General features: G+C 34.1%; 1 non-coding gene across 1 annotated transcript; it reads right to left on the bottom strand.

Moving 5' to 3' along the window:
* Window positions 1-7,131: 7,131 nt before the first annotated feature.
* LOC121205755 (small nucleolar RNA R71) lies at window positions 7,132-7,238 on the bottom strand. Its single transcript, XR_005900830.1, has one exon. It is a non-coding gene; the product is annotated as a small nucleolar RNA R71 (small nucleolar RNA).
* Between the last annotated feature and the right edge of the window lie 239 nt (window positions 7,239-7,477).

Raw genomic sequence — 7,477 nt, forward strand, 5'->3', positions numbered from 1 at the left:
AGCCATTTTAGCCAGCGGAAAATATTTAAGTAAAAACTTTTTGGTCATTTGTTCCCAAGTAGTGATTGATCCTCGTGGTAACGAGTTCAACCATTGTTTAGCTTTATTCTTCAATGAAAAAGGGAATAACCGAAAGCGAATGGCGTCATCAGAAACACCATTGACTTTAAAAGTGTTGCAAAACTCTAAGAAATTTTCCAAGTGATTGTTTGGATCCTCATCCTGCAAACCATCAAACTGAACAAACTGTTGTATCATTTGAATTGTGTTAGGTTTCAGTTCAAAATTATTGGCAGCAATAGCAGGTCTAACTTCACTTAGTTCCTATTAAATTAGGTTTAGCATAATCATACATAGTGCGTGGAGCAGGATTCTGATTTACTGGATCAGCAGCAATCGCATGAGGTAGCGGATTTTCTTGGTTTTCAGCCATCTCCTCGATTGTGGTTGAAGTATCGTCCTCTTGCTCGTCCTCTATGTTTCTTAGGCTTCGTCTTATTTCTCATCGATTTCTACGAACTATGCAGTCGATCTCACCGTTAAAAAGTAGTGGTCCTGACGGGTTTCTTCTGGTCATAAACTAGAAAAACCTGTTAGACGAAAATAAATGAAAAATTAGAAAAGAAAAATTGAAATTGAAATAAAAGTAAAATGGCTAAAGTAATAAAAATCAAGTGTTCCTAATATCCTAGTTCCCTAGCAACGGCACCAAAAACTTGATACGTGATACTCGTAACAGGTTTTAAAATTTTATAAATGAATCGTTCTTGAGACTAACTCATTATCACAATTAAGGCAAGTGTACCTATCGAATAGTAGTATAGTTCAGCAAGACCGGATTGTCGAACCCAAAGGAACTATGAGTACTAGTATTTACTTTCTTTTTATTATCTAGCCTAAAAATCAAGAGGTTTGGTTATCTAAACTAATTACTAACTAAGAATACACAGAAAGAAAACTTAGGAAAATACTTTTGGGAAAATTCGATTGATTAAGACAATACCTAAGGAAAAATCCACCTAGACTTCACTTGTTATTTGACTCTGAATCAGACGATTTATTCATTTGACTTGATCCGTAGAAATCCCTAAGTTATATTATTACCTCTCTCGAGACTGATAATGTCTAACCCTAGGTTGAATAACTGAAATTTCTTTCTAATTAACACCTTAGAATTGCATTAACTCGATCTATGGATTCCCTTATTAGGTTTCACCCTAATTCGGCAAAATCTTGTCACCCTATCTCTAGGCGCGCAATCAACTCCGCTTAATTATGACAATTTTACTCTTAAACAAGGTCTATTCCTCCTCTGAATAAGAGTGTTAACTTGAATTAATATCCTGGAATATTAAAATAAGAATTAAGAACACATAATTAAGAACAAGTCAAATATTTATCATACAATTCAGATAATAATAACAAGATCTGTCTTAGGTTTCATTCCCCTTAGGTATTTAGGGGGTTTAGTTCATAATTATGAAAGAAAACATCTCAAAAGCATAAAGATAACAAAACATAAGAAAACCCAAAACTCCTAAAGGAACTTGAAGGGAGATCTTCAATCTTGATGATGAATCCGGCTTCTGAGATGGATCAATCGGCTTTCCTTGAGTAATTCCTTGCTTCCTACTCCACGTCTTCCTCCTAAGTGCCTCCTCAGGTGTTTAAATAGGCTTTAGAATGCCTAAGAGCCCTCAAAATTGGCCTTTTCCAAATAGGACTATACTTGGGCTCGACAGGGACACGCTCGTGTGTGATTACTCTAGCCCGTTGTCAAGGCTGTTGAAAAGGCACGGGCGTGTAGTATACCCGTGTAAGTCATACTTCAATCCTGCCAAATGGACACGACTGTGTGACACGCCCGTGTGAGGAAGCCCAGGCCGTGTTGATTTCCCATGAGGGTCTATTTTCTCCGTTTTCAGCCCGTTTCTCGTTCTTTTTACTCTCCTATGCTCACCTCAATATAAAACATGAAATTAAAGGATTAGGAGAATCAAATTCACAAAATATAAGGAGAAATCATTCGTAAATGTGCTAAGCATTGGATAAAAATATGTATAAATTACGTTTTATCAAAACTCCTCCACCAACCTCAAGTATATATACCCACTCCCATCTCACATTTCAAGCATTCGTCATTCATCCATCATTTAACATTTCTCTTCCATTCTCACATTCCCTCTCTTCATTCCCATGCATAACATCCCATACTTTGTTTCTTTCTTAGCCAGCAAAACCTTGATAAGATCATCTTTTGGTCGATAGCCTCGAGGAGCCATCAGCAATGGAGCAACACAAGGATAGGAGGAAACTTCTTGAATTGGATCTTGAAAGGTTGCTGATTCGAACAGATTTTACTCTTTGTTTACTTGTTACTTTTATTTTAATCATGTTTGAAATGTGCTTTTGTATCTTGTCATCAACAATTTTAGCTTAAATTTGTTTAGTTAGGATGATTGCATCAATTAAATGAAGTTTGTTTAAATCATGTTCATAGTGTTTATGCCTTAATCATTCATGTTTTCAATTAAACTCAAGCATGTATTTCATTCATACGTGATTGGATGCATTGGAATTAGCTGAGTGATTCTAACTAGATGACGGCTAATAGACACAATAGTTGAAAAGTGCATGCTTAATTTAGATCCTAACCTGACTAAATTAAAGGTTCATAATAACTTTAACAAGCTCTATTATCTTACATAGCTTTTAGGTTTATCTGATTAAATTGTTTCAAACCTAACCCGTCATTGTTACTTCACATGAATTCTAGGAAACTCTTAGTTTAATATGATCAGAAAAATGCTTGTTTTATTAAGTAAAAGATTCTAAAAGGACTTAATTTGGTTTCAAACTCATGAAATTTTGAGTTTCCATGGAATATTTTCTGAATACTATTAAACATGAGAAAAATGAATTAAGTTGAATGATGTAATTATTCTAGCCTATTCATGTTATTGATTGTTGAAGTTTGTGTTGTTGCTACTAAATTCATCTTATACATTTTAGCTAATTATCATACTTAGATTAGAACTTCATTAGGGATCATCTTGTATCTAGATAATTTAATTTAGTTTAATCATCCATCACTCGAAATATTGTGTTACTATCACCAATTATAAAACTTTAATTTTAAAATTAATTTATTAACATACATAGTCCCTGTGGAAACGATAACTCTTTTACTTACTTATTACTTGATAACGTCTGTGTACACTTGCACAAACCTACGCATTACAAGTTTTTAGTGCAGTTTCAGGTGATTGTTACCTTAATTATTTTTTTGTGAAATTATACTTTGCAATATGGTTTTTATTTAACTCCTAATTTTTCTAATTAATTCTTTATTCTTTATTTTTTTTGATTTATTTTTAGGAGTTATGAGCATAGATTGAATTATCAATTTATTACTAGTAGACCGTAAAATTGAGCAAATATTTAGACAAAGAATATGTGAACGATTAGCCTAGAGACAAGTTGAAATGGACCTTGGAAATCAAAATGATGTACAAGGAAATAGAGCCAATCATATTTGCAATCCCATCCTTATTCTTGATGATAGGGTCATGCCATAAGATAGTACGTTGTGCCACTCTTTAATGATTTAAATCTAGGAATTAGGAGGCCGAATATCAAAGCAGCGCAATTTGAATTGAAACCAATGAAATTTCAAATGCTGCAAATGATGGGCCAGTTCCATGGAATGCCCACGAAAGATCCTCACCTTCACCTTCAATTATTCATAGAGGTGAGTGATTCATTTAAAATAGTCGGTGTGGCTGAAGACTCATTGAGGTTGAAGTTGTTTCCATACTCGTTATGAGATCGAGCACAAACATGGCTGTAACAACCCGATTTTGGGTCTAGTCAGAATAGTGGTTTCGGGACCACAAATCTGACGGAGAAAAATTTATTTTTATTATATATTTTATGGTCTAAAATTTTATTAAATGATTTCGTGAAAATTTCGTTCGAGAATTTTGACGTTTGGGCACTCAATTTAGTCAAAAGGACTAAATTATAAAAAGTGAAAAACTTGAGTTCTATAAGCTAGAGGTGTCTAATTGTTATGAAATTTTAGATTGGAGGTCCTTAAATGGTAATTAGACCATTGCTTAAATTTATGGACAAAAATGGACTTGGTTAGGTATGTTTTTAAATTTTTTCATTAAGGGTATTTAGGTAATTTGGTAATTAAAATGAATTAAAAATCAAATTAAAAGCCAAATTTTGTCCATCTTCCTCCCATGGCCGAATTTTACAAGGAGAAACCATGGGTAGGGCTTTTCAAGCTTCCAAGCTAGATTGTAAGTCCATTCTAGCCCCGTTTTTCATGATTTTTATGTTTTTGAAATCCTCATAACAAGATCTATCTATTTCTACTACTAATTTAAGACATAATCAAAGTCTGAAATTTTAACCATGATGGATATTTGTGTATTTTAATGTTTAATGGTAAATTATACAAGTTTGATGTTTGATAAACGACTTTTGCTAAGTGATTTTCGGTGAAAATGCCTAAAAGGACTTATTTATAAAAGCTTTAAAATAAGTAGTAAAACTGTGATTTAATGAAAAATGTGGGTTGGTATGAGTACAATAAAGATTCGGCTAGGCTTGGGTAATGAAGAAATTTGATGAAAATCATTTTACAAGCTTAGGGACTAAAATGTAAAACTGTGAAACTTTAAGGGAAAAAATGTAAGTTTTTCATAATATGATTTTTGAACTGATTTGAGTAATGTGAATAATAAATAAGTTAAATGTGATGTTATAGATCAAGAAAAACGAGGTTCGCCTAGAACGGGGGAAAAACGAGTATTTAATGGTTAGGTCCTTTTCGCCATTTTCATGTTGAGGTAAGTTCGTATGTTTATTAAGCATTAAATTATATATGTATAAATGCCTAATTGATATAATTGTGGTAAATGCTATATTATTGAAAATGAAATGTGAATGCTATTGAATATGATACTACGAAAATGATTGACAGAGATTCGATACAACGGAAGTCCCGGTTGAGCCTTAGGAACAGATAGGATACAAATGTCATGACATTAGGTTTACTAAGTATATGTGTAAGACCATATCTGGGATATGGCATCAACATGAGATTTTGTGTAAGACCATATCTGAGATATGGCATCGATATGAGATTTCATATAAGACCATAGCTGGGCTATTGGCATCGATACAAGATTACATGTAAGACCATATCTGGGATACGGCATTGGTATGGTACTGAGTGTATGAGATTCTCGAGTATCCTTTAGTATTCCAAGTGGTTCAACGAGAAATTCAATGGGTATGTTAAAGAAGAGAAAGAGCATGTAAGTATTACAAATCTATACAGGTATGTACATTAGTTTATAAGCATTGATTTCTTAATATCATGAGTTCATGATTTTCATGAGAATGTTTTGTGAAAGCTTGTGATTATTTTCCTATGCTTGTGATGTATGAAATTCATGATAAATTTGGTTGAAAACCATGTGATTGGCTTCGGGCCAAATTGAGTTATTATATACTTAATTACCTATTAAAATGAGTATGGGAAGATAAAAGTTTAGGCAATTGAAAGATATTAAGATATATGCTTGGAAATATGAGTACACATAATTTAATGTGCATGTTTACTATGAGGTTTGAAATGATTTGTTAATTGTTGTAATATGTAACAAAAGAGAGATTACGATTGTTAGGCTAATGCTAAGATATGTTAAATTATGCTTATAAGTTAGTAGAGTAAACATCGTGATTGAATAAAATTATAACTATGAGATTTATAGCAATTGGTATTATTTTGTGTTTAAATTGTTGAACTTCATAAATGCTTAATAAGAGTTGCTTATTATTTTCATGCGGACTTACTAAGCTATGTAGCTTATCCCCCTTCCTTTCCCATGTTTTATAGTGCCGTCAAGCTATCTCAGGTTGGAGATCGCCAGAGATCCTATCACACTATCAAGCTATCAATTTTGGGTATTGATGAATTCAAGTATTTTGAGTTTATGGCATGTATAGGGACTTGGTCATTTTGTTATATGAGTCGTATGATTTTAGCCAATGTAATGGCTTGTAATCATCAAAGGCTTGTTTTGCTATTTGGCCATGTAAGTTGGCTTATATAGGTAACATGGTTGTGAGCCTAAGTATATGATCATGGCAAGTTTGGTGAATGTGAAATGTTTGATAATGTAGTCTATTGATGAGATGATAAATTTGTATGTACAATAAGGCAACTAACAGTAGCTAAATGAAGCCTAATGAAGGTGAAATTAACATGAATGATTTATGGCATGATAAATGTTGTGTATATGATAGATCTTGACATGGTATTAGTATGTGATGCTCATAATTGTGAATGGTTTGGTAGCTCTTACATGCTTGAAATTGTGCCAAGTGTTGTTCTGTAGATGTGTACAAGTGAGGGTGGAAAAATGGCTTGGTAAATAGCCTTGTTTTTGTCCACACAGGCAGACACATGGGCGTGTGTCTAGGCCGTGTGTGACACACAGTCAGCCCCTTGGGCGTGTGATCTGGTCGTGTATCCCTTGAACCTAAATTTTTGCAAAACAGAATGCTCAGTATCGAGCACACGGGCATGAGACACAACCGTGTGTCTCAGCCGTGTGAAGGACATGGCTTCGGGACATGGGCGTGTGTCTTGCCTGTGTGACTTCAATTTTTTCTTGAGTGACAAATAGAAAGTTACACGGGTTAGGGACACGGGCCTATGTGACCACACGGCCTGCCCACATAGGCGTGTCCGAAGCCAAATGGGCGTGTACCCCTATTTTAGCAAAAATTTTCTAAGTGTTGTAAAATTTTCTAAAGATCTCGATTTAGTCCTGAACCACTTCCAATGTATGTTTTGGGCCTCGTGGGCTCGTTTTAGGGACTTTATGAGTATTTACAAAAATTTTTAATTTGGACAAAAATTTAGTGTCTCGAAATTGTATGTTTGCTTGTGTTTAAGTTCGGTAATGCCTCGTACCCTATTTCAGTGTCTGATATAGGTAAGGGGTGTTACAATGGCTCAATTTGTTGCCACCTAGCTTAATTTCTATCTGTCAAGAATTAGCAAAAAGATTTTTGGTTAAGTATTTCCCACCTAACAAAAATGCTAAGTTGCGAAATGAGATCACCACTTTCCAACAATTGGATGATGAGTCCTTGTACAAGGCATGGGAGAGATTAAAAGAATTACTTTGTAAGTATCCTCATCATGGGATTCTACACTGCATCTGTGACAGCCCAAAATTGACCCTAGTCGGGAAGTGGTTTCGGGACCGCTAAACCGAGTCACCGAAATGTTTGAATGTGATATTTATTGTCTAGAATATGTAATTATGAATGTGTGAAAATTTCAAGCTTCGATTTAGTCGATTGCATGTGAATTCAGTTAGTAGGACTTGTGTGACACTTTTGAAATGTGATAGGCTAATCTATAAGGATCTAATAGTGCATGTAA

Source organism: Gossypium hirsutum, chromosome A08, assembly GCF_007990345.1.
Source record: "Gossypium hirsutum isolate 1008001.06 chromosome A08, Gossypium_hirsutum_v2.1, whole genome shotgun sequence".
Classification (NCBI taxonomy): domain Eukaryota; kingdom Viridiplantae; phylum Streptophyta; class Magnoliopsida; order Malvales; family Malvaceae; genus Gossypium; species Gossypium hirsutum.